Source organism: Meriones unguiculatus, chromosome 7 (genome assembly GCF_030254825.1).
Source record: "Meriones unguiculatus strain TT.TT164.6M chromosome 7, Bangor_MerUng_6.1, whole genome shotgun sequence".
Lineage (NCBI taxonomy): Eukaryota > Metazoa > Chordata > Mammalia > Rodentia > Muridae > Meriones > Meriones unguiculatus.
The window spans coordinates 97,020,873-97,047,858 of NC_083355.1; the positions used below are offsets into that span (position 1 = coordinate 97,020,873).

A 26,986-nucleotide genomic window follows, 5' to 3' on the forward strand; every position below is an offset into this window, starting at 1 on the left:
AATCCAAGAACATATCAAAAACATCATACACCATGATCAAGTAGATTCATCCCAGAGATGCAGGAATGGTTCAACATACAAAAACTCCATCAATGTAATCCACCATATAAACAAACTGAAATATAAAAAAAACACATGATTATCTCATTAGGTGCTGAAAAATCCTTTGACAAAACCTAATAGCCCTTCATGTTAGAAGTCTTGGAGAGATCAGGAATACAAGTTGCATACCTAAATACAGTAAAGGCAATAGACAGCTAGTCAGTAGCCAACATCAAATAAAATAGAGAAAAACTTAAGCAATTCCTCTAAATCAGGACATGACTAGGAGGCCCACTCTCTCCATACCTATTTAATATAGAATTTGAAGGTCTAGGAAGAGCAATAAGAAAACTAAAAGAAATCAAGGGGATACAAATCAGAAAAGAAGAAGTCAAAGTATCTCTATTCATATGATATGATATATGATATAATATGATATGATAGTATACATAAGATACCTCCAAAATTCTACCAGGGAACTCTTACAACTGATAAATACCTTTAGCAATATGGCTAGATAAAAAATTAACTCAAAAAATCAGCCATTCTGTTTTTGTTTTGTTTCGGTTTTTTTTTTTTATTTTTTTGTTTTTTTGTTTTTGTTTTTGATAAACAGGGTGAGAAAGAAATTAGGGAAACCAAACACTTTACAACAGCCACAAATAATATAAAATATTTTGGAGTAACTCTAACTAAGCAAGTAAAAAAAACATATGACAATAACTTCAAGTCTCTGAGGAAAGAAAATAAAAAAGATATCCGAAGATGAAAAGATTTCCCATGTTCATTGACTGGTAGGATTAACACGGTAAAAACGGCCATCTTATATCAAAAGCAATTTATAGATTCAATGCAATTCCTATCAAAATTCCAACATAATTCTTTACAGACCTTGAAAGAACAATACTCAATTTATAAGGAAAAACCAAAAACCCAAAATAGCTAAAACAATCCTGAACAATTAAAGAACTCCTGGAGGTGTCTCCATCCCTGATCTCAAGCTGTACTACAGAGCAATAGTAATGAAAACCACATGGTACTGGCATAAAAACCGAAAGGTTGAACAATGGAATCAAATTGAAGGCACAGGAATAAACCCATATACCTATGGACACCTGATTTATGACAAAACCATGGGGGAAAGATAGCATATTCAACAAATGGTGCTGATCTAACTGGATGTCTGTGTGTAGAAGAATGCAAATAGTTCTATATTTATCACCTGGCAGTAAACTCAAGTTCAAGTGGCTCAAAGACATCAACATAAAATCAGATACATGAAATCTAACAGAAGAGAAAGTAAGGAACAGCCTTGAACACATTTTTGCACGAGACAACTCCTGAACAGAATACCAACAGATCTGGCACTAAGATCAACATTTAATAAATGGGACCTCATAAAACTGAAAAGCTTTTGCAATGCATCAACAGGACAAAATGGCAGCCTACAGAAAGAAAAAAGACCTTTACAGACTCTATATCCAAAACGAGCTAATATCCAAAGTATATTAAAAAAGAAAAAAACTTAAGAAATTAGACACCAACAAACAACCCAATTAAAAAGTGGGGTACAGAGCTAAACAGGGAATTCTCAACAGAGGAATCTCTAATGGCTGAGAAGCACTTGAAGATATTGAACACGCCTAATCATCAGGAAAATGCAAATCAAAATGACTCTCAGCTTCCATCTTACAACCATCACAATGGTGAAGATAAAAACCTCAAGTGACAGCACATTCTGGCAAGGATGTGGATGAAGGGGAACACTCCTCCATTGCTAGTGGTAGTGCAAACTTGCACAACCACTGTGTAAATCAATTTGGTGGTTTCTCAGAAAACTGGAACTACCTCAATACCCAGCTATAACCCTCCTGGGCATATACCCAAAAAGATGCTCTACCACACCAATAAGAATACTTGCTCAACTATGTTCATAGAAGCCTTATTCTTAACAGCCAGAAACTGGAAAACACCAAAACACCTAGATGTGTAAATATGATACATTTACACAACGGAGTACTATTCCAGTTAGCAAAACAAAGCCATCATGAAGTTTGCATACAAATGGATGGAACTAGAAAAGATCATTCTGAGTAAGGTAACCCAGACCCAGAAAGACACACATGGTACATACTTACTTATAAGTGTACATTAGCCATAAAATACAGAATAACCATGCTCCAGACCCAACAGAAGCCTAGGAGTGCCCAAGGAAGAATGCTTAAATCTCACTCAGAAAGGGAAATAGAATAGACATAGGAGGTAGATGAAGGGAGAGAACTGGATGTGAAAAGGAGAGGGGAGGCAAGAAGAGGGATCAAGTGCAGAGACGACTGAGGGAGAGTGCACTAGAAAAAAGAAATGAAATGAGTGGAGGGGCATCTCTGGGAAGAGCCAGAACCCTAGGACAGGGGAAGCTCCCAGGATTCTATGAGGGTGACTCTAGCTAAGACTCTTAGCAACAGGGCATATGGAACATGAAATGACCACCTCCTATAACTAGGCAAGAATTCTAATGGAGGGATGGAGACAACAACCCTTTACCCAAAATTTGTCCTGCCTATAAGAGGCTCAGGAATAAAGATGGAACAGAAATTGAGGGAATGGCCAACCAATAACTGGCCCAACTTGAGACCCATCCTATGAGAAAGAGCCAACTCCTGACACTATTAATGATATTCTGCTATAATTGTAGACAGGAGCCTATCATAACTCTGACAAGATTCACCCAGCAGCTGATTAAAAGAGATACAGAGACCCATAGCCAAACATTAGGTGGTGGAGCTCCAGGAATCTTTTGGAAAAGGATGAAGGATTGACGGAGCCAGAGAGGTCAAGGATACAACATGGAAACCTACAGAATCAACTAAACTGGCCTATAGGTGCTCACAGAATCTGAACCACCACCAAAGAGCATGCATGGGAAGGACCTAGGGCCCCTACACATATATAACAAATGTGCAACTTGGTTGTCATGTGAGCCCCCTAACAGCAGGTGCAGGGGCTGTCTCTGACTCTGTTGCCTGCCTTTGGATCCCTTTACCCTAACTGGACTGCCTTGTCTAGCCTCAGTATGAGAAGGTATGACTAGTTCTATGTCAACTTGATATGCTAAGGTAGCTTGATATCCATGGGAGGCCTCTCCTTCTGAGAAAAAAGAGAAGGGGGCATCTCAGGGAGGGGAAGAGAGGGAAGATAAGGAGGGGCTAGGAGGAGGGAAGGGAAGGAAGGCTACAATGGGTATTCGAAGTAAATAAATTATTTAATTAATGAAGTGAGAAAAAAATTACCCAGCTGTAGGCCAACTCCTCAAATTTTCTTCCACAATAGCACCTTATTTTTATCTCTCTGAACTCTCATTTCTCTGAAATCTTCCCTGGTTAAGCTTTTAATCACCCCATAAAGATGCTGAGTTCCATAGAGAACCATCCTTTCACTGAAAATTTAACACCTAGACAATGCTAAATATGGCTTGAACAAACAGTCATCTATAAACATGTCCCAATTTGGCCATCCTGAATAATACAGTCTTTTCCTGACCTTCAGTTCAAAATGCTAATAGTCATCTAGAAGATGTGACAGAGCAGAAATGCAAAGGAACCTGATATCCTTCATATAAAGCTGAAGTTGTTTTTCAGTCTAATTCTATCCCAAAGCCAGAAATCATGAGCTTTGGAGCCAGAGAAATAGCAAGCTCCATCAAGGCCAACTACCAGAGTCTCAGGTTAGTTATAGTCCTTGAGAATTTACTTCAAAACTAAGCATATTACATAATGGTTCTCCATGACCATAGATTTCTAAGTTTATGTCTTTCTCACTACAACTCAGACAGATGAACTTCTGAGTTCCTCTGGAAATCTCCCTGCTCAGTGTTTCCACACCTAGAAAGGAACAGGCTCTACTCACCAAGTGTGTGCAAACCCAGCTATACCCTCTCACAGCCCTGCTCATTTTTAGATTACATCTTCACCATTCACAATTAAAATTACACTCATATCCACCATTCTAAATGAAACTTTAAACTACCACTTTAAGTTAAAAAAAAAAAAGTACAGTGGCTCATTCATGTCCACAGTAAAAATTTTATAGTTTAGCATGGAATAAAAGTACCTTCCCAACTAAGCACCTACCTGTTTTTTTCGACTTTACTGACTACCATTTCCCTACTAACTTATGCTTTACTCACACACTACTAATGGTACCTTGACATCATTTCTCTCTTTTGATTATGAGGCCAGACAAGAATATCAAGTGTGCTGGTTAGTTTTTTGTCAGCTTGATACAAGCTAGGGTCATCTGTGAAAAAGAAACCTCAATTGAGAGAATGCCTCCATCAGAACGGCTAGTAAGGAGGTGGGGGTGGGGGTTCTTGGTCAGCCTTCCATGATACTGAAACAGGAGTATACAGCCTATCATGGCAGTGCTAGACCCTGGGCCCTGACGAGCTGTACGAAAAACATGTTGAGATGAACAAGCCGTGGAGAACACACGAGCAGGCAGCATTCCTCCACAGTCTCTACTTCACTTCCTACCTCCAGGTTCATGCCTTGAGCTCCTGCCCTGGCTTCCTAGTGATAGACTATACAATACAAAATGAAAAACAAAAAAGGAAGAAAAGGAAAAACAAAAATCCCAAACCAAAATACCTGTTCTCTCCAAGGCTTTTTTTTTTTTTTTTTTTTTGTCATAGTGTTTATCATAGCAATAGGAAGCAAAGTAGGACACAGAAACTATCACTGGCCCTTTTCTCTAAAAGTTGATATATTATAAAATGTTCACTATAAATAAACACCTACTGAGTTAAAATTCTTTACATTTTAAGACTTATTTTCAAATTATTTACAGCAGTTAATAGAGTCCATTCTCAGACCTGATGTGAATGTGCTAAAAGTCAAAACGAAGCTTTTCCTCCCTAGTTAACAAGGTTCACCCTGGGAGTGAAAGGTCTATTATAAATAATTAAAGTAGGCATGTCAGAACAACTTGGCAATATACTTCAATTCTGAATGGTAGCATGGTTAGTATGGGGAAAATACAAAGAAAAGGAGCTAGTTCTACCTTGAACTTGATCTGAAAGCTGCTGAGACTTCTATCAGCACAGAGATATTTAAATAGCAGGTAGAAAAGGATTAATGGGAAAATATGATTAAAACACAAGAGCCCCCCTAGAAAGATGAATACACGGATCTAAGCTTTGTCTAGTAACAAAGTTTTACCATTACTTAAGAGGAATAATTTGTAAAGCAGGATTTGTGACTAGGATTTATTGCTAGTCCAGAAACCAAAGAGAAATCAGTGACTCAAGAACAGAGGAAAAGACAGCAGAGATCTGAAATAAACTTGAAAGAAATGTTTCATTCATCAAGATCATTAACTGCTTTGAAATCGTGAGGGATGCTTCTGAACCACGAAGTAAAAAACACTGCTTCAGAACCTTCCTTGGTTGCCTAACCTCAAAGGAATATGCTGTGGCTCCATAGCTTCTGGCGTGTCAGCAGCGGTGCCACGGGAGGGGCCTGGCATCAGGGGAGATGGCAGTGTTGCTGGACAGTAACAAAGTCCAGTGGGCATCAGAAGAGGACACCTGGCAAGGCTCAAAGGCCTCACTAAATACACGGTACACTCTATCACAGGCAATGAACTTGGGAATGCATGGATACTCAGCAATACGCTCCTAAAATGGCACAGGTGGTAACTGACACCGAATGCAGCCTGACAGGAGCAGAGCATGTGCAAAGCAGGAAGCCTTTGGCTTGGCTCACACTCCACACACTATGTAACTGGCTTTTTCTAAATGGGATTATCTATTCAGCTCATTAAATATTCCTTGGTCATCACTGCAAATGGATGTGCAATACTGCATTAAATACTTTAATGAATGTATTCAACAAAGGACACTGAGGCAGATGTCCTGTGACTAACTCAGTGTTCTCATTCCTTTTGCCAATTATGAATATTTCACTTGGTATCGAAAGCTTAAGACCAACAAGCATGTGTCTTACTAACAGCAATTTCTTAAGGTGGAATGTTGAGCCAAACAGTGCTTTCATTTTGCATTGATAGAAGTAAACACCCAGGAGATAGGAATGCAGTGTCTGAGAATTCCTACGTCACTATCGCTTAATATTGCATTAACTGCCAAAATCTCCTTATAACCTAATCCCTTTATAACCTCCTTCCATACCTTTTCTCTACATCCCTGTTTAGTTTTTTGTGTCTTTATTTATTGATTGATTTAATGTGTGTGTGCATGTGTGTGCATGCATATGTGTAAATGCATCTGTACTATGATGTGTGTGGAAGTCAGAGATCAAAACTCAGGCGTCAGTTCTATCCTGTCACCTTTAATGTCCCGGGGATGAGCTCGGCTCATCAGGTCTGCACACAGTCATCTCTCTACCTGCTGAGACATCTTCCAGGGCTTCAGAGTATTGTCTCTACAGGAACTCATACTCCTATTCTGCAGCTCCCTCACTTGAGGTCTGGCATTCTGTTGAGTACAGAACATAAAATACTCTGAAACTTTTTTCCTGAAACTTAAAGAACACTGTTTTCAAAGCTCTGATTTTCCTCTGAGCCTTTAAGTACTATTTTCTTTTTCTTGAACTACAGTATTTTCAATGTAAGCTGTATATTGATTTTCACTCCTCTACTGATCCTTAAATAAAGGAATAGCTATCAAGACTCCTTTTGCAGTTTGCTATTGCACATCAGGATACTGGGCAATATCTGAAGATACTTCTGATTGGCATGGTAAGACAGGAGAGATGTGCTACTGGCATTATGGAATAGATGTAAGGGATGTGGACAAACAGACTAACGCACTAATGCACAGCAGAGTCTGACCCTCAAAAGAAGTATATATCCCAGAATATCAATTCTGCGGAGACTGAGAAACCTCTCATTGATGGGTTAATTGCATTCCTTGTTCTAGACACATTCACAACATTTGAATTAAGATGGTACAGCTCTACATTCAAAGCTGTTATCCAAAATTCTGTGCACACTTATTAGACCTTCTAGAGGTTAAAAATATAGACTATCATATTTCCAAAATACTCAACTTAGATAATTTTAGGATTTTTCTATAGTTTGATACACGAAATAGGGTCTGACATGTCAACATGTTTACAATCAGTTTATTCCTTATGTCCTGATGAATTACTTGCTAGATTTTACTTGCCAGTCATATATATATGACTCCTTCAAAAATCAATTCTGACCTTCTAGATAGAGCACTGGTTCTCAACCTGTGGGTCATGACCCCATGGGGCCGCATATCAGATATTTACATTACAATTCATAACAGCACCAAAATTACAGTTATGAAATAGCAACAAAATAATTTTATGCCTGGAGGGTCACTACAATATGAGAAACTGTATTAAAGAGTCACAGCATTATAAAGATTGAGAACCAGTATTTCAGAGTGAGAAAGTAGATTCTTCACAACATGGTGAATCACATGAGAGAGAACAACAAGGAATAGATACTGTTCCAAAGGCAGCAATGTTGGAAGGGCAGCCAAAGGCACAATAATGGTAAAAGAACAGTAGAAAGGTGTGAAGAAATAAAAGGACAGCACAGAAGAAAACAGAGAGAGCATATAAGGTTCCAGCCCCAACCCCCAGAGCTAGAGGGTAGGAAACAAAAGACTTCTGTAAAAGCCGTCTTTTGAGATCAATAATACTAAGCGCTAAGTCTGGGAAAGTGTTTTGCTTATTAAGACCACCAAACAGAACTGGAAGAGATATCCTAACAGAGACAAATAAATAAAGCATAGGAACATGAGAAACGTGAAAAAAAAAAAACTTACTTAGCATGTCTGCTAAGTAAATTTTAATTCTTCAATACTCAAATCTAAAGACATTGAAATCGCTGAAATGCTAGAAAAAGAATTCATTAATAAACTTGCAAGACAGGCCATTGACTTACGGAAGAAATAAACAAACAAGTGAATGAAATAAGAAAACAGATTTGAGACATAGGTAAGAAAATCAGTGGCATAAAACAAAAAGTCAGCAATGTGAGAAGCTAACAAGAAAGTTTCTATTAAAAATCGCAAAAAAAAAAAAAACCCACAAGGAATATTGAAAATAAACTCAATGAATCAAATAAACAAACTATAGTAGAAGCCATCACCAACAAACCAGATCAGGCAAATGAAAGAAAATGAGGTCAATGCTGAGGAAATGCTACCTTCAAACACCCAGATAGATAGATAGATAGATAGATAGATAGATAGATAGATAGACAGACAGACAGACAGACAGACAGATAGATAGGCAAGCAAACAAATAAATAAGTAAACAAGAAAGTTAAGCATTAACCTAACTTCTAATAATTCTGTGGTTTGATAAAGATATTAAGTCAAAGACTCTATAGGTACAGCACAAATCTGAAATGAAAAATGGAAAGTATAGAATCTAGTATGCGAAACTACAGTAGAAAAGTCCCAAAGACAAAAAAATCAAAATGACATTAGTGAAAACCTCCAAAGTCAGAAAAGCATATAGGACCTGTAAGAGGGCACAGTGTAGAGGCACTTACTTTTAACTCCAGCACTTAGCATGGGGGAGGCAGAGGCAGGTGGATGTTTGTGGGTTCAAGACCTGCCTGGTCTAAATAGAGAGTTCCAGGACAGCCAGGGCTATGTAGAAAGACCTTGTCTGAACTTGTAAGAAATTAATTAGCAAAGATTATTCTATACAACAAAGGTATATTTAGGACCTAAAATAGACAAAAAGTCAGTTAAGACAAGGACGGACACACACACACACATCATTTCATGATCACAAAATCAGAATCACAGAACATAATTGAAGGAATCCTAAATAGACAAAGAAAACAAACAAACAAACAAACAAAAAAAACCATCTAATCTCAAGAGTACAAGAATGAGTAAATTTCATGAGATGAACAAATGAGCAAAAGAGAACTAGAAAGGAATTATGCACAGTTCAACAGACCACCAAATCCATACAAACTAAGGAGATAAAGAACAATCCAATCTGGTTTTATATTGAGGTCTTTGATCCCCTTGGACTTTAGTTTTGTACAGGGTGATAAATATAGATCTATTTTCATTTTTTTGCATATACACATCCAGTTGGACCAGCACTGTTTGTTGAAGATGCTGTCTTTTTTCCATTGAATGGTTTTGGCTTCTTTGTCAAAAATCAAGTATTCATAGGTGTGTGGGTTTATTTCTGGGTCTTCTATTCGGTTCCATTGATCCACCATTCTGTTTCTATGTCAATACCATGCAGTTTTTATTACTATTGCTCTGTAGTACAGCATGAGATCAGGGAGATACCTCCAGATGATCTGTTGTTGTATAGGATCGTTTTGGAAATTCTGGGTTTTTTGTTTCTCCATATGGAGTTGAGAACTTTTCTTTCAAGGTCTGTAAAGAATTGTGTTGTATTTTGATGGGAATTGCATTGAATCTTGAATTGGTTTTGGCAGAATGGACATTTTCACTATGTTAATCCTACCAATCCTTGAGCACAGGAGATCTTTCCATCTTCTGAAGTCTTTTTCAATTTCTTTCTTCAGAGACTTTAAGTTTTTTATCAAACAGGTCTTTCACCTGCTTGGTTAGAGTCACCCCGAAGTACTTTATGTTATTAGTGGCTATTGAGAAGGGTGTTGTTTCCCTGATTTCTTTCTCAACCCTTTTGTCTGGGTATACAGGAGGGCTTCTGATTTTTTTGAGTTAATTTTGTATCCAGCCACTTTACTAAAGGTGTTTATCAGCTGAAGGAGTTCCCTGGTTGAGTTTTTGGGGTCACTCAGGTATACTATCATATCATCTGTGAACAGTCAACATTTGACTTTTTCCTTTCTGATTTGTATCCCCATGATCTCCAAAAGATGCTCAAGTACACAACAAGGACATTTGCTCAACCATGTTTGTAGTAGCTTTATTCATAATAGCCAGAACCTGGAAACAACCCAGATGTTCATCAACAGAGGAATGGATACAGAAATTGTGTTACTTTTACACAATGGAATACTACTCAGCAATTAAAAACAAGGAAATCATGAAATTTGCAGGCAAATGGTGGGTTCTAGAAAAGATCATCCTGAGTGAGGTATCACAGGAGTAGAAAGACACACACAGTATATACTCACTTATAACTGGGTACTAGACCTATAAGATAGGATAAACATACTAAAATCTATACACCTAAAGAAAATAAACAGGAAAGATGACCAGGGGTAAGATGATCAGTCCTTACCTAGAAAGACAAAGGGGATCGATATTGGAAGTAGGAGAAAACAAGTAACAAGGCTACCACAGAGGGCATCTGAAAGACTATACCTACAGTGTATCAAAGCAGATGCTGAGACTAATAAACAAACCTTCAGTAGAGTGTAGGGAACCATATGAAAGAAGGGGAAGTTAGTATGACCTAGAGGGGACAGGAGCTCCACAAGGACCAAATTTATCAGGCCACTGGGGTCTTTTATGAGACTGTTTCTCCAACAAAGGACCATGCATGGATATTACCTAAAACCCCTAGAGTGTAGGGAACCGTATGAAAGAAGGGGAAGTTAGTATGACCTAGAGGGGACAGGAGCTACACAAGGACCAAATATATCAGGCCACTGGGGTCTTCTATGAGACTGTTTCTCCAACAAAGGACCATGCATGGATATTACCTAAAACCCCTGCTCGGATGTAGCCCATGGTAGCTCAGTATCCAAGTGGGTTACCTAGTATAGGGGACAAGGATTATTTCTGATATGAACTCAGTGACTGGCTCATTGATTCCCCCACCCACCCAAGGGAGGAGCAGCCTTGCCAGGCCACAGATAAGGACATTGCAGCCAGTCCTGAAGATACCTGATAAGCTAGGGTCAGATGGAAGAGGAAGAGGACCTCCCCTATCAGTAGACTTGGAAGAGGGCTGGGAGGAGATAAGGGAAGGAGGGTGGGATTGGGAGGTAAAGAGGGAGGGGGCTATCGCTGGGATACAAGTGAATGACCTGTGATTAAAATAAAATAAAATGAAAAGAAAAGAAAAAAAAAGAACAAACCAATCAAGGTATGGCCAAGAAAACTATAAGAATCAGTAAATCTGACACAAAAATAATCTTAAAGGTAAATAACTTTCTAATTTAAAAGACTTAGACTGAATGGACTGACTACAAAACAAGAGCCAACTGTCTATTGACTACAAGAAGCACCATTCATTGGGAAAGAGACAAACTGGAAGTAACATATGGAAGTCATTATACCAAGCAAATGAAAGCAAAAACAAGCCAAAAAGCTATACTTATAAGAAACTGAAACTATACAAATGATAGAGACTACAAAATGTACTCTTGAATGACAGTCTATGAATAAATCAGAAACAAAATTTTAAAACTTTTAGCATCAAATAAAAATGGGCATACAACTGAACAGAACCTCTGAAACAGTCATAATAAGAGAAAAAAAACCAATAAATGGATACAAAAACTTAAGCATGTAGATTAGGTAAATATATCCAGAAATGAATACACATCTACAGGCACTTGAATGCAAATAAACTTGCCCCAAACCTTCACTAAAGAAAAGAGAGTATGCCCAGTAAATAGTTGACTGTAAAAGAATGACAGTAGACGATTATCTCTCACCTCATGTAATTCAAACATAGAACAGTTCAAAACACAGCAAAGACATTAAAATAAAATCTGAAACGTCAAACTGCTACTGGCTGCACTGAGTGGTTTAACATAGGTGCCTCCAGCTCCTCTGCTCTGGATCACCTCAGCCTCAAAAAGCAGCTGTGGTCACCTGGCTCAGGGTCACCATGCTGGGACTGGCTGCAATTGTGCTGAAGACTGTGGACTAGTAGTGACAGTGGCAGCAGATGAGCACAGTGATGAATGGATAGATCTATTCCTCTGCAAAGGGGTGTCCATGTGCAAGGCCTAATGCACCTACATGGGGCTGTGTGGGTTCAAAGTGCGTGACAGATTTCGAGCGGTAGTTAAAAATGATGGGCACATGATCACTGCCCCTCGGGAGCCTGCCTTGTCCTGGTCTCCATCACCTTGGAGAACGTCAATCTGACCCTCACAGCTCCAGCCATGGACCAGATGGTTTTGCCTAGCAAGCTTCCATTTTAAAATAAGATCCACAACTGTAGGATATTTGCTCTTGACATCCAAGGCGGAGCTTGTGGTCATGAGGTGGCTGAAGGGTTCAACAACTAACCTGCAGATGCAAGCCAACAGGTGGGTTCTGTCTGATACCAGCATTAAGACAACAAAGAAACTCTGCTCTTCATAGAATTGCCTTCAGAATTATGAAGTAGCTCCCCCAGACTGCAGCCCAATTTACGTTAGTTCTGCAGGATCCCTGGTTGATCTCAGCACTCTAAATTGATGATACAGAGATGAAAAAGGTATTAAGCTGCCCCAGACACGTTCAGACTACATTGGACCCACGCAGGAAAGTGCAACTGGAAACCCTGAAGAGCTTCCACATGTCTAATCTTTCTGTAAAGGATATACACCAGTCATCCTTACTTTGGGGGAATGTAATTTCATTTTTCAGTTTGGGAAAAAATACATAAATAGAAGCCCAAGAGTGGGTGAGCCTGATGGTTCCACCAGAGTGGCATGCTTTCAGGTCCTAGGAGATTTTACATCAAATCCTTACAGACATCCACAGCCACTGTCTGTCTAAAAATGAATCCCCATTTTTTTTTCCATAAGAGTTACATGCACCTGAGTCAATGCAAGAAAAGCACCAGATGAGGTATGAGAATCTGAGGGTGGATACATTTTAGACAATGAGGATTTTCTTAAATAAATGAAATATTACAATTATTCTCAATGTCATCCCAACTATTACATTTCTCTATTTCTTGTCTTTAGTATTGCTAAGTAAGTAAAGTTTAAAGAGTCAACTTTTAAAAAGCTGCTAGCTGTTTTTTTTTTTTTCAAATGCTTATACTTTATATAGGTATATTGTTAGAGGAGAAGCAAAAAACAAGTCATCATGTCCTGAATATTTTATGTGCTAACATACTTACAAATGCCTGTTAATTGGTCTGGACCTGGATGTCAAGATCTGTTGAGTTTTCATTTATGGTTATCTTTGCTTACCGTTATAGAACAGGGTTATGCTTAAATGTAGAAATGATTTCATAGATCATGGGTTTATTTTGTTCACAGACAATTTCTTTACATTTTATTCTGACGCTATTAAGCATATAATATTTATCTGTAATTGTCAATTTCTCTAATTAATTGAAAAGAGAATGGAATTTTCAAAAGAAGGAATGCGAGGAAATCATGAACAAATTGCTAAAGGTTATAACAAAAAAGATTAACAAGTTTGCTGTAACAGTGAAAATGTCCACCAGAGTAGCATACAAATGAAATAAACCACTTACAACTAAGTAGTTTCTTTGTCATTAATAAATGTGAGTCTCTTCAAAAAACAAACAAACAATAAAACAAGAAAATAAAAACCACACACACACAAACAGAAACAACAACAAAAAACAAAGAAACAAAAAACCCTGCTACTGGAAAGCAAAGGCAAAATAGTTCAAGAAACAAGAATAGGCTGGGACTTCCTAAGAACAGTTTCAGTACTTCAGGGAAAAACTGACAAATGGGTTTGCATAAAATGAATTAGTATCTGTAAAGAAAGGGGAGCATGAAAAAGAAGACACTCTATGGATATAACCTAGAACCTCTGCTCAGATGTAGCCCGTGGTAGCTCAGTAACCAATTGGTTCCCCATAATAAGGGGAACAGGGACTATTTCTGACAGGAACTCAATGGCAGACTCTTTGACCTCCCACCCCCCCAAGGCAGGAGCAGTCCTGTTAGGTCACAGAGGAGACTTTGCATCCAGTCCTGAAGATACCTGATAAAACAGGGTCAAATGAATGGGGAGGAGGTCCCCCCCATCAGTGGACTTGGAAAGGGGCAGGGTGGAGATGAGGGAGAGAGGGTGGGATTGGGAGGGAATGAGGGAGCGGGATACAGCTGGGATACAGAGTTAATAAAATGTAACTAATAAGAAAAAAATAAAATTAAAAAAAATAATTTAGTTAAAATAAAAACGAAAAGAAAAAGAAGACACCCTACAGAATGGAAGAAAATATTTCTCAGCTATGTATCTAGCATTGGATTTATATGCAGAACAATAAAATCATCATAATAATAATAATAAAAGAAGCAAACATCCAACCCACAAATTATCCAGTCAAAACTTTAGCCCCAGCTTACTTCAGCGAGGTTTTCCACTAGCTCCACGGAGCCAAAATATTATCAGAGTCTTAAAAATCCTAAAACACAGTGTAAACCCATTTTATACTATTTATTATTTACTGGGAACTTACTTACATTTTACTATAGTCTTGTTTTTACTTGCTCAAATGAAGTGTTTCCTTTATTCTTACATAAACACACACAAAATAATTTCCCAGAGGCAAAGTAGTGTTTCTGTTTTCATTATGTTATGTTTAAGACAATTACATATGTAATGAATATTTAATATGTGTAATGTTTACAAGATGAATGAATAAACAGATCAACTTCAACTTATGTAGTAAACTAATATTTTAAGTTAGGAATGCACAGGTAACTAAACATCGATATTGACTCTTATCACCATAGTTTATTATCAAGCATCTATCTTATGATCTCCATAGAGAATAACTGACTTAAATGTTAGTGTATAGAGTAAAACAGAGGAGAAACAGTTGAACTAATCTGTTATTGTCAATCACTGAAAAATCAAACATTTAGAATTTAAGGTCTCTGAACCCTCAACCAAGGTCATTCCAAGTGACCATATATATGCATATATGTATATATGTATGTATATAAGTAACAGTAACATGGTAGAGAAATAAAAAGTACCTTGTAAAGAGATTATAGTGGCCTCTTAGTTACTTACAAGAGATTATTTATGGGATTAATCATGGGATCCCAACACAATAATAATCAGAATCTCTTGGCAATTAGACTCAAAATTCTGCGTTATTAGGAGATTTCAAATATTATGCATATTAACTTTGGAAAGCAAGTGGAAGAAAGATGTGGCTGCATTTCTGACTGCAAAGCAATTTTCCAAGCCAATCTGAAGAGTTATTTAAAACTGTGGGATATCAGTCACTAGTAGACATTGATTAACTTAGTCTTCTAAGTTTCTTCATTATATAGAAAATGTAGTATTGTTTCCTAACTGCAGTTTGGCATAAGAAACATATTATTTTACAAAGCTTGCCTCTGTCATAATTACATTTGAAGTGTGTGTGTGTGTGTGTGTGTGTGTGTGTGTGTGTGTGTGTTTGTGCTCACTACTACTCGTATGTATTGTTAACATATAAGACAATTCTCACAGAGGGTCATGGTGAAAACTATGTAAGAGCCATCACTGCATCAAAAGAGACCTAGCTACTTTATCAAGTCCACTGATAATTACTTATCATTTCTTATTTACTTTGCAAAAACAGTCAGAAAAAAATAAAATATACACGCATTGACTCTAATGCCTGAGAGAGAACTGAAGAGTTTGAGCGACTTTGTTTTAGTTTCTTTTGGCAGAAGGTCAGGACATTAGTAGAAAGGAAGAATATAGAAAATGATCAACTAGATATATAGATGAGGCAGTTTCTAAAGCAAGAATAGAATGTCAACATTGACAATTATCAGGAAAAGAATTTATTCCATCATTACTAGGACAAAAAAAAATTTCTTTCATCAGAATGTTAGAGATGGCTTTGGATCCAAGTCTGAAAATGCGAATGGTTTAAAATCAGATACAATACAAAATTTGCACGGTGAGCTAAATATTTTATATGAGAAAGTAACCTAGGGGCCAAGGACTGTCCTGACAGCCATGTTTACACATGCATCATGAAAATATAAGTGAAAGTTGCTGTGCACTCTAAAAAGAAGGATAAGATGAATCCATTTCAAGCTTCAGTTGTAAGACTTGCTCATGCCATAGATCACACACTTTCTCCCCAAAGGAAGAAAAAAAAGAACACCAAACATTAAGTAGAACACCAAGCATTAAGTAAAAGAAACCTGATTGATGTAAGAAAGACATGGAAGAATTTGGGTAGGAATCTAGAGGACGAAGCTAGACAGATACTAGAGAAAAACTTTTTGTGGACTATAGCTTTTAAAGTAGGTTTTGTATGAAGATTAAGTATTGATATATGTCTGACTCAGGGCAGTGAAATGGAGTAGGTTGTTTTAGAAACCCAATTCAATGTAGTGGTAAGGGAATAGCAACATCCCTCAGTCCTCAACGTATTTATAGACCTATAAACTTCCCAACTGCATGTATGTATGTGTGTGTGTGTGTATGTGTGTGTGTATGAATCAAAATTAGGAAATATAGTGAACATCTGTTCTGTAATGACAGGAAAAGGCAATAAGGCAGTATTTCTAGAACAGTCTATCTTGTCTTGTTAAAAAGACAACCAGAAGTTATCTTGTCTAAGTACATTGCAAAGCCAGAAAGAATGATTCAGTAGTGAAGGACACAAATACCACTATAAAGTCATGACATGTAACTGTATCTTGCTTATGTTATTCCTGAATATCACTAATCTGCAGTTAACATGTAAACATTTGTTCAGTGAATGAATGGAAGAATAAGTGAAAGTTGATGGAAAAACAATGCATTCAATATTTTAAACTACAAAGACAAGAGAACAAAAGACATAAATGGCTTCAGTTTGGCTGGAATAATTGTAGCTGGTAGATGAATACAATGTTCTCCTAGATTTGAGGTTGGCTTTTACTGGATGCCTTGAGTCCTGGGTGTATTGTTTTGCTTTGTACATAAAGGAATGGGAAGCCACTGAGAGTTCCTTTAAAAGAAGAGACACGATCTAAACCCTGGGACAATTATTTGGTAATGCATAACTGGGTGGATTGGAAGTAATGGGGATAGATAAGGTTTCTTAGGAGAAGGATAAAAATGACACTTGGAACTCTCTTCTCATCAAAAACCTTCCTGAAAGTATGCTAATGTTTCCTTTTTTTTAAGGTCAATCTAATGCACCTGATAGTGCCTCAAATGTCTACAGTGCTCAACTCCCCTGCGTCCTGCTCTCTCTTCACTGTCCTTTTTCTTTGTCTGCCTTGTAACTTCTCTGGGTTTCCAAGGCTGCGTAGTGAGTGACCACTCTGGCCACACAGAGAACGCCTGTCTCTGTAACAGAGCAATTAGTTCCCAAGAAGATGACTGGTGGAGGGTGAGCTAAGGAGGCATTTCCATGGGACTTCTGTTATATTTGCAGGAAAAGATGCCTTCCCCTACAGGTAGAGAAAACACACAGAAAGAAAGATTAACCCTAGACTCATCTTTCAACTACCCTCATTTTGGCTGGTAGAAAACAGGTGGGTGAATAGGTGGCTATCTTTGACACCACTTGTCAGGAATCTCCTTTACAAAAATGGGTGAAGATGCTAAACAAATCAAGGCATGTACCTGGCTAGAGACCTTGGGCTTTCTGGATGACATGAATCAAGGACACTTTTCCACTGTGTATGAGCAGTTTCAATGTATCATTCCTATGACACAACTAAGAAGTACTAGTAAGATCTCCTCATGTCAGCGTGCATTACCCTGAACTCACCTTCTGTGCTATGTGCTAATTTACACTCCAGGTAGCATATGTCTGGTCACAGAGTTAGATTAGAAAATGGAGGAGGGAAAAGGGAAGAAGGTAGGAGGACAGGAAGGTGAAAGCTACAATCAGGGTGGAAGGCGAATAAAAAAATTAACAAAAGAAAGAAAGAGAGAGAGAGAGAGAAAGAAAGAAAGAAAGAAAGAAAGAAAGAAAGAAAGAAAGAAAGAAAGAAAGAAAGGCAAGAAAAATGAAAGCCCAAGGAGAAACTAGTTAATTCTCCAAAAGTTCTCCACTGAGATGTGAGAAGTGATAAGTTAAAAACAATCTATATCACATTGAAGATCTTCAATCACTTCTTCATAAACCAAAGAAAACTATATCAAACCTACCATTTCCCTTCTTGCTGCAGCCTGACTTAAAGGTTGCATTTAGTCAATTTCACTGAATGATAGGGCAGTCACAGGACAACATGTTAGAACACAGAGTGTGATACAGCAGGGCTTGAACACAGCAGGACTGAAGAGACAGGACCTCCCCAGTTTTTAGCCTCCACTTTGAGAGTTCTTTCCTCTCTCAGTCATAAGTTTTTTTCAGATATTAAATGGAGAATGTACTCAATTACCTATGATATTAAATTTGGATATAGTCTACCCAAGTCTAACAGAAAATTTGTGAATGGCATTAGTAATAAGAAAATCAAATCCAAATTTCACATTTTAAGGCAAAGAAATCAGAACTATTTTTTGTTTTGTTTTGGGGTTTTTATTTTTTTATATTATGTTTTATAATTTATTAACTTTACATCCAGATCTTAGGCCCCTCCCCATCTCCACTTAGCTCCAACCTATCCTCCTCCCCTAGTCCTCAGAGAGGGAGAGCCCTCCTCCCCTGCCATCTGACCCCAGCCTACCAAGTTTCATCAGGATGGCCTGCAACCTCTTTCTCTGTGCCCTGTCAAAGACCCCCGCCCCCACCAAAGGGAAGTGATCAAAGAGCAGCGTCCATGTCAGAGACAGCTCCTGCTCCCCTTACTAGGGTACCCACATGGAGACTGAGCTGCCTATCAGCTACATCTGAGCAGGGGTCTAGGTCCTCTCCATGCATGGTCTTTGGTTGGTACATCAATCTCTGCAGGACCCCTGGGCCCAGATTTGTTGGCTCTGTTGGTCTTCTTTCCTATCCCCTTTCCAGGTCCTTCTTTCCCGACTTCTTCCATAAGACTTCTTGCTCTCTGCCCAAAGTTTGGCTGTGGGCCTTAGCATCTGCTTCGATCCTCTACTGGGCAGAGTCTTTCAGAGGACATCTATAGTAGGCTACAGTCCTGTTACACTTCTTCAACTGCTTCCAGTGTCTATTCTATTTGTCCTTCTGAATGAGAATTAAGCATCCTTCCTAGGGCCCTCCTTGTTGTTTAGCTTCTGTAGGTCTGTAGACTTTAGTATGTATTACATTATATGGCTAATATCTGCTTATAAGTGAGTATATACCTGCATATCTTTCTGGTTCTGGGTTCCCTCACTCAGGATGACCTTTTAGAATTTCATCCATTTGCCTGAAAATTATTTATAGTGTCTTTTTAAATTCTCTTCCTCTGCTCAATTTCTAATAGCCCCACCCACTCTCCTTTTTACTAGCTCTGGTCCGCTCACATCCACTGGCCCAGAACTATCCCATACCAAGCTATATCCTAGCCTAAGAGATCTAATATGAATTGAACTCAACTAGATCTATTAACAGAGCAGTCAAGTTCTACGATTCTTAGCTTCACTCATTTTCTAAGAATGACCTGAACTCTCTCTGTGTGTGCCATGTACATGTGCACATGTCTGTATATGCATGTGGAGGCCAGAGGACAGCCTGGCCGATCACTCCTCAGAAGCTAGCAACTTTCCTTTCAAATAGACTTTATTGAGATTATGGTAAAATTACCCCATTTCCCCTTTCCTTCCTCCTTCCAAACTTCCCCATATGCCCTCCCTCGCTCTCTTTCAAATTCATTTCTCCTTTTTTACATTAATTGTTGTTATACATGTGTCTCTTCCCAAATATCTAAGTACAGCCTATGTACAGTCTGTATAATGGTACTTCAATGTATGTTTTCAGGGCTGGCCATTTGGTACTGGATAATCAATTAGTGTGTTCTTTCTCTGGAGAAGGCCATTTCTTCTGCTGTCAGCATTCCTTACTTGCCTGTAGTTCTTTGTGTAGGGCTGAGGCCTTTTGGGCTTTATTTCTACTTTGGGTGCTTATTGGTGTTTTGTTGTTGTTGTTGTTGTTTTGTTTCAAAACAAAGGATCTCATTGTTCCATTCTTAGGCAATTTAATTAGGCTGGCTAGCTAGCTAGCCACAGGCAGACACCTGTCTCTGCCTAGCCAGATCTCTGCACCTGGCATTTGTACCCAGGTGCCGGATCTTTACACCTGGCATTTCTACATAACTGCTGGGAACTGAACTCAAGTCTTCAGTTTGGCATGGCTGCACTTCACTGACTGAACCAGCAAAATCAGAATAGACAGGATGTTTTCGCTTTTCTTTCTTTTTTTTTATTATTTTAATTCATTTTTAAAATGGTTGGATTATTTGTTGTTGTTGTTTTACTTTGTTCCCCCCCCCCCCCAAGAGGCTGAAATCTGTAGCCTTATATCTGTGGTGGCCACAGAAAATGTAATTAGAACCTCAAAGAAATCTCATGAAGAAGCCCCCCACTGAGCATGTGATTACATAGTTCCAATTGCTACTTGACAACAGTGCGTAAAATGGTTATGGAGGGCAGGGTAGACAAGGAATGTCAAGGACTTTTCAGTGAGGCAGTCAAAAGTCACTTGTAAGCAAGAACGAGAGCTCTTTCCTAATCCAGAAGACTAGTAGGTGGCGCGTACTATATTCAGCAGGACGCCGAATTAGAATGTCTTTGCAAGGCCTCGAAAGTCAACCAAGGTAAAGTTCCAAGTCCCTTGGACATGAGACCTCATGCTATTGTTTAGACTTTTAGCTTTTAAAAGCGATCATCACAGCAGAGTCCTTTAGATTGATAATTTAAATCTCATAAGACCGTGGAAAAAATTAAAAGTTAATTGGTTTTTAATTCACCTAGAACAAAGTTTTAAAAGGTAATCTGTCATTTCTGATCTGACATTGCTTATGGGCATGGCAACTATACACGAGTTATGGTAGAGGATATGTAAAATGACAGAGGAAGAAAATTGGTTTTGAAACTTCTTGGGTTCTGCATCAACATTCTTTTGTCGTTATTTGCAAGCTTTATAGCCCTATTCATATTTATCCTTGTCAGCAAGTTTCCCATGGCTATATTCAAAAGGCAGCTGTTCATTCACACTCCCCAATGACTAAATCTATCAAAGCCAATGTATGGCCCAGAGACATGATCTGGTTTCTAGAAAAGCTGCCAGCTTCATTCCTATAAGAGACACACAGTATGTCTGTGGGACCCTGGCAGCTTGTGTATTTATTTACTTATTTTAAATTAACTATTACTATATCTCAACAATAATATTTAAAAGGTAGAACAATTACTTCTGATGGTAGCACGCCTCAAAGTAATAATTAGTGTGGTACTCTAATACTTCTACAGGTACTGAGCTTCTACACTGTCTTGATATGACAGACTTCTCCCTAGAAGCTTATAAAAAGGCCCAATGAATGAGGTACCCTTTTGAGCAAATGAGAGAGAATTTGAAACAGGTGGGCTGGTGACACAGCTTAGCCACATGCACCAGCCTAGTGCATGGAAAGTCCAGGGTTCTACTGCCAGCAGAAAAGGTGTGTGTGGGGTGGGGAAGCGAGAGAGATACCTACTCAGACACAAGTGTCTGGCAGAGCTCCCACAAGTGCTCCATCGAGAGCTATTCTGCAATAGGAACACTGCAGCCAAAATCATTTTAGCCATTAAGCTTTTTGATCCTTCTAAAATGATTCAGCTTCCAAAACAGTGACTTAAGATAGATAATACTGTTGACAAAACAACCAAAGTGAACCACACTTTCATTCTGGTTAATTGATTCACATGAACATGAAGTATAAAGGGAACTTAGACAAGAACAAGACAGTGTTCACCAAAGCAAAAAGAAGGAATATTGTGGCAAGAATACAAATGATTTCCAAAAATAGAACTAATAAATTTAACTTTCTTTCAAAGTACAGGCAGGTCACAGAAATTTTAGCTGGCAAAGACAAGCTAGAGAGAAAGCTACAAAGATTTAGCAAAAAGTTTGCTCTATAGCATGAAGTACATTGAAACCTTGTTTTAAATTTGCCTATCTCTGTCCTAAAGTAGTTAGTCTTAACATGCATTTCAACTTACACCTATTTTTTGTGTTTCTTCTTACGGTTTCTTCTTTTCCTTTGGAGCAAACATTTCCTGATTACAAGGAGCTAAACATGTATTTGCTACGTGAAGTGGGATAAGGACACCTTAGTGTGAAAGAATAAAATGACAACATCCCTTCCACACTTTCTGGCTGTCTTCCACTTACTAAAAGCTGGGTATGACTTGTAGGTTCCCATCCTACCAGGTCAGGAACTCACCAATATTGAAACTTAACATTACTATACCAAGGAACATAAGAAGCCAAATTAAGTAATTAAGGTATCGAAACATAACAGAGACATTTGTACTTGAATCAGAGTCAGAAGCCACCCCCAATCTGTTATCCCAGAAGCTGAACATTTGACTGTTTGCTTTTAACTCCTAGAAAGCCATTCTAAAAAATGACAGCACTCATGTCCAAAGTCACATGTACAGTCATAACGCATGTCCAGTACTTACACTTTATCAAATATTGCAGTGAATCTGATGACCTGTGTCCCTCATTAGTGGCTTGAGAGACCCATCTACTGGATACAGCACAACCCTAAACTGTCCTCCATCCCAAGTTCTTTTAACAGCAGTGTTCCTAAAGCCAAATGGCTTGTGCTAATGGCATACTTATCAGAGAATGAAGATTGGAGATAGGCACCAAATTCTTGTAAATGGATGGGCAGGTCATTTATACACACTAGAAAACACTAATATTATAACATCTGCAGTCTCTCCATTTATTTTTTCCCTTAATCCTTTCTTTAGCCATGTACGCTAAATGTGTCCAAGATTCAGAATAGAATCTGACCTTTTTACATAGAAAGTCTAAAATAATGGGAAAGGGCACACAATACTTTAAATATGACACATAAGGTTTTCAGTTTATACATATTACTGAACTACCATACAACTTTCTTTGCTTCTTGTATTATATAAATGCAATAAGAAATATTGCAATAACTAATACCCATACAGTAGCTTAATCTACCAAAGACCCAAGTGTAGATTACAGTTAATCAAAAACTTACTTTTGACCTTTTGATTGAAGTGATAAATATGAAAAAATATAACTAATACAAACACAGCTTTGCACAATCTTGGTGGGAAATAAAGTGGCTATTATGGAAACCATTTTGAAGTTTCCTTCAAAGGTTAAAAACAGAACTAATCTATATCCTACAATTCCACTAGGAGAAGATGTCCATAGGAAATAAATATGGTGAAGGGGCATCTGCCCTCCAGTGCTCACTGCAGCACTATTCACTATGACCAAGAAGTGCTCATCAATGCACGCATGAATAAAGACAGACATCCCTAGAACTCTATTCATTCATACAAGAGAATGAAGTCTTGGCAGTTGTGATGACATGGATAGAACTGAAGATCACTGTGCTAAGCAGAAAAGCCCAGGCACAGAAAGACAAGTATCATATGATCATACTCATATGTAAAAGCTCATTTCATGAAGCTGAAAACAGAAAGGTAGTAACAGACACAGTGGGGAAGGAAGGGCTGTGAAAGACGTATTGATTGTATCTTATATAGAAACAAGAGACTATGCTGTGCTGTGCTGTTGCATACTACAGAAAATAGCTAACACTTATGCGTTACAAATTTCCAGAAGATAAAGCGTTTGGAATGGTTTCGCTATAAATACTTAATGGGACAATACAGGCTGTGTAACATGTGGTGCAGGGAGGTATATGCTAAGCAGTGACTGAGAACTGAAAAGAGCTCACAGTCCTAGCACGCTGTCAAGAGAGCCTCAGTAACAAGCCTGTGTTTGTTATCTTCAGGTGCTAGGCTAAGCACACGTAATCCTCCCACCTGGAAAAGACTGTATTATCATTGTCCCTGTTTTATTCATGAAAGGAAATGAAGGGCTAGGGCTGTTAGACAGCATTCCCACAGGACGGAGTACAACTGAGCTGGCTTTCTTAGCCACTTCTTAAAGCTAGCCTGTGTACCTGCCATGTTCATCTTTTACTCTGATTTTCTAAATTACTGATTTTTACCTTTAAAATTTGTTCTATTCAACAGCTTTGTCTCTCACATCTTTCCTCAAAATATAAATACATATTCCTGTCAGGGAACTGAATCACATCTGTCTACAGAACCCTCACCATACAAACCAGAATCCTAGACTCTGGGTAAGAATCATGAAACTCCACTTTCTCTATCCAAAAATTACTTCCCTGTCATTGAGCCTCAATGAAACAGAAATATAAGGTTGAAACATGGAACTAGTTGTATAAAAATAAGTCAATAAATAAATAAAAAAATTCCCCTACCAGAAAAACAATACCATCGAATAGCAGTCTCATTTTCTTAATTTCCAACTGTGGTACAATATCATTTTCATGTACTCAAAACGTAGGTACTTACTGGCCAGTTGTGCTGTTCTATCATTGCTGGTCCACTACTAGATCTCAGAGACTACACTACTAAATCTCAATAATATTTCACAGGTACAGAGCCCCTGACTAATCCCAAAGGAAGCAAGAAGTTACTCTACTAACAGCTCAACTATTTTAATTGAAAACTGAAGCTCAATATGAGATAGGGATAAAAAGGAACTCTACCTTTAAGAGCAACAACCACACATATCATCTTATACATGTTACATTAATATAGTGTACAGTGATAATCAGATGGCAGTGCCCCTTAACAAGCTGGAAAATTATAATTTTTATCTTTAAAAAAAGATCTTTTCCAGTCAGTAGGACTTCAGTTGTATGCATTAAATAATGTATTCTCCCCAGAATACTTTGTTCTATGATTCACAAATTTCACTAATGTTGCCTCCCGACTTCAATTAATGGGATTTGAAAAGTGATCAACAAAATATTAATGCAAATGAGCGTTAGCAAGGGTGTATAAAATTGGTTAATGGAGCAAAGCACAGCACTTCCATCATTATACGAAACACACTGAGAAACAATGTCATTCCCTTCGATCAGATCTATCAGCAGGGACAGAAGCTTTCTAGATGGTCAAACAAACGTGATTTCAAATCCTAAAGAACTACATGGCTTTCAGACATGAACAACTTCACATCAGCAGAATGAGTAGAAAATATAGCAGTGGCATTTCAAATAAACCCAACATCAGAGAACTTCTGCTCACACACTGAATAACTAGCTGATTCAAAACAAATATATATATATAAATATAGAAAACGATATATATGTATCACACTATATATAGTATAGATTAAATATATAAATATTTTATCCATTCCATCCATGGGTACTGAAATATGTCAGGACACCAGATTAATTAGTCTGTCATAGAAAGGAGCTGACATACATGTCCCTTCAGAGAGAGCTAATTGTTCCTATTTAGCATAGAAAATATTAAGCATACTTTTGAATTTTGAATTTTAAAACTTTTGAATTTTTAAAATGTACATGTAATAAATAGTACATATTATGGGAAAGTGTTTGTTGGACTTGCTACCATAGTCTAGTTATGTATTACAACTATGTATGATGTATTTATTTGTGAGTTCAATACAATAAAACAAATAAACAACAAGAACAACAACAAAAGAGTTCACCAACATGGCTGGTCTATTGGCCGGCTTGCCCCAAGAATTTACTTACAGTGTTTGGTTCACAAGCCTGGGATAACAGGCCTGCCTCTTCTGTGGGGCCTGGAATCTAAACTTCAGTTACCATGCTTTTGCGGCAACCCTTTACTTACTGAACCTTGTCTTCAGTCTCTGAGATAATATCCTTACATTTCTTTAATCAATACCTATATGTACATATTAAAACCCAAGCTTTGAAACAGCTGTGAGTCCAGGAGGTCATGGCCAATCTCTATTTTTCCCACTCAAAAGTAAAAAGCTTACATGTCTGACCTTAAATTTGGTGATGTGCAATTACAAGAAGGGTATGCAATACTGCATAAAAATTAAGAATGGGGTAAAAGCACGAGCTATGTAACTGTATTCTGTAACTTAAAATGCACCTGTTTCTCCAAATGTAATTATTAGAAAGAAAATAGTAAGATATTTATCAAAAAACCTGAAAGAAAATAGAGCATTGGACAAAATCTGAGTTAAACAATATAAACGTAGGCCCTGAGACACTAAGGGAAACCAATCTATGCATTACTACCAAGCATCTGGAAAGGGAGTGTCACAACTGGGGACTAAGCTTTGCTTCACAGGCATAAGGGGCTAGCTGCATCTATGCTGCAGCTATAGGCTGTAGTTCTATACCTTACAGCAGATCTATCCAGGACAGTCTTGATGAGTAGAGGACGGCCCTGAGGCTTTCTGGTAGCAAACATCACTAAGGAATGACAGGAGTTTAGATCAAACGTGACCATTTGAAGGGCTTGGAAATAATTGGACTGATAAATTCTGAGATAAGAACAGCAACAAGGGGTTCAACAAGCTAAGTAAACAGGAAGAGAGCTAAGAAAGGCCCAAGAGTGGGATGTAGGGATGCTCTGGCTGCAGGGCAGGTCGCCAGGCAGAGAGAACAGTGGAACATACTGGATGTACTGGCAACCTAGGACCCTGTACTGAACAACTACATGCAATCCATCTTGAAGTTTTCACAGATAAAAACAAGGCAACATTTAGTGTTGAGACAGATTTTTTTTTTTTTTTTTTTTGAAGAGGTAGTACAAGTAGGGGCCTGGAAGATGGCTCAGACAGTGAAATGACTGCCACACAAGAAGTAGTAGAGTAGAGGAAAAGCTGCCAATGAGGGTGAGTACCGGCCTAAACCAAGGGCTGCACAGCTGACCATATGCTTTCAGATTATAAAGCTCTTTCCTATAGCAAATATAGGATTTTGCACTCATGATCACCCTCCTTCCACTAGCATGATTGCTGTGCCGCTTGGTAATTCAAGGGAACAATAAAAAGAACAAAGTAGGTTCACTTTAACAAGACACCAATGAAAAATCATTCTGACAGCAGGATTTGCTCCAGAGAGGACAGTAAGAGTATAAACTGTATAGCAGCCTCACTCTAATGGCACATGCACGCGTGTG

At 38.1% G+C, this 26,986-nt stretch overlaps 1 protein-coding gene and 1 pseudogene across 2 annotated transcripts in view; one reads left to right on the forward strand and one right to left on the reverse strand.

Moving 5' to 3' along the window:
• The window catches only part of Cep128 (centrosomal protein 128), a 351,418-nt gene that overhangs the window by 119,542 nt on the left and 204,890 nt on the right, over positions 1-26,986 (reverse strand). The window lies entirely within an intron of this gene.
• LOC132655065 (mitochondrial amidoxime reducing component 2-like) lies at positions 11,099-12,614 on the forward strand (annotated as a pseudogene).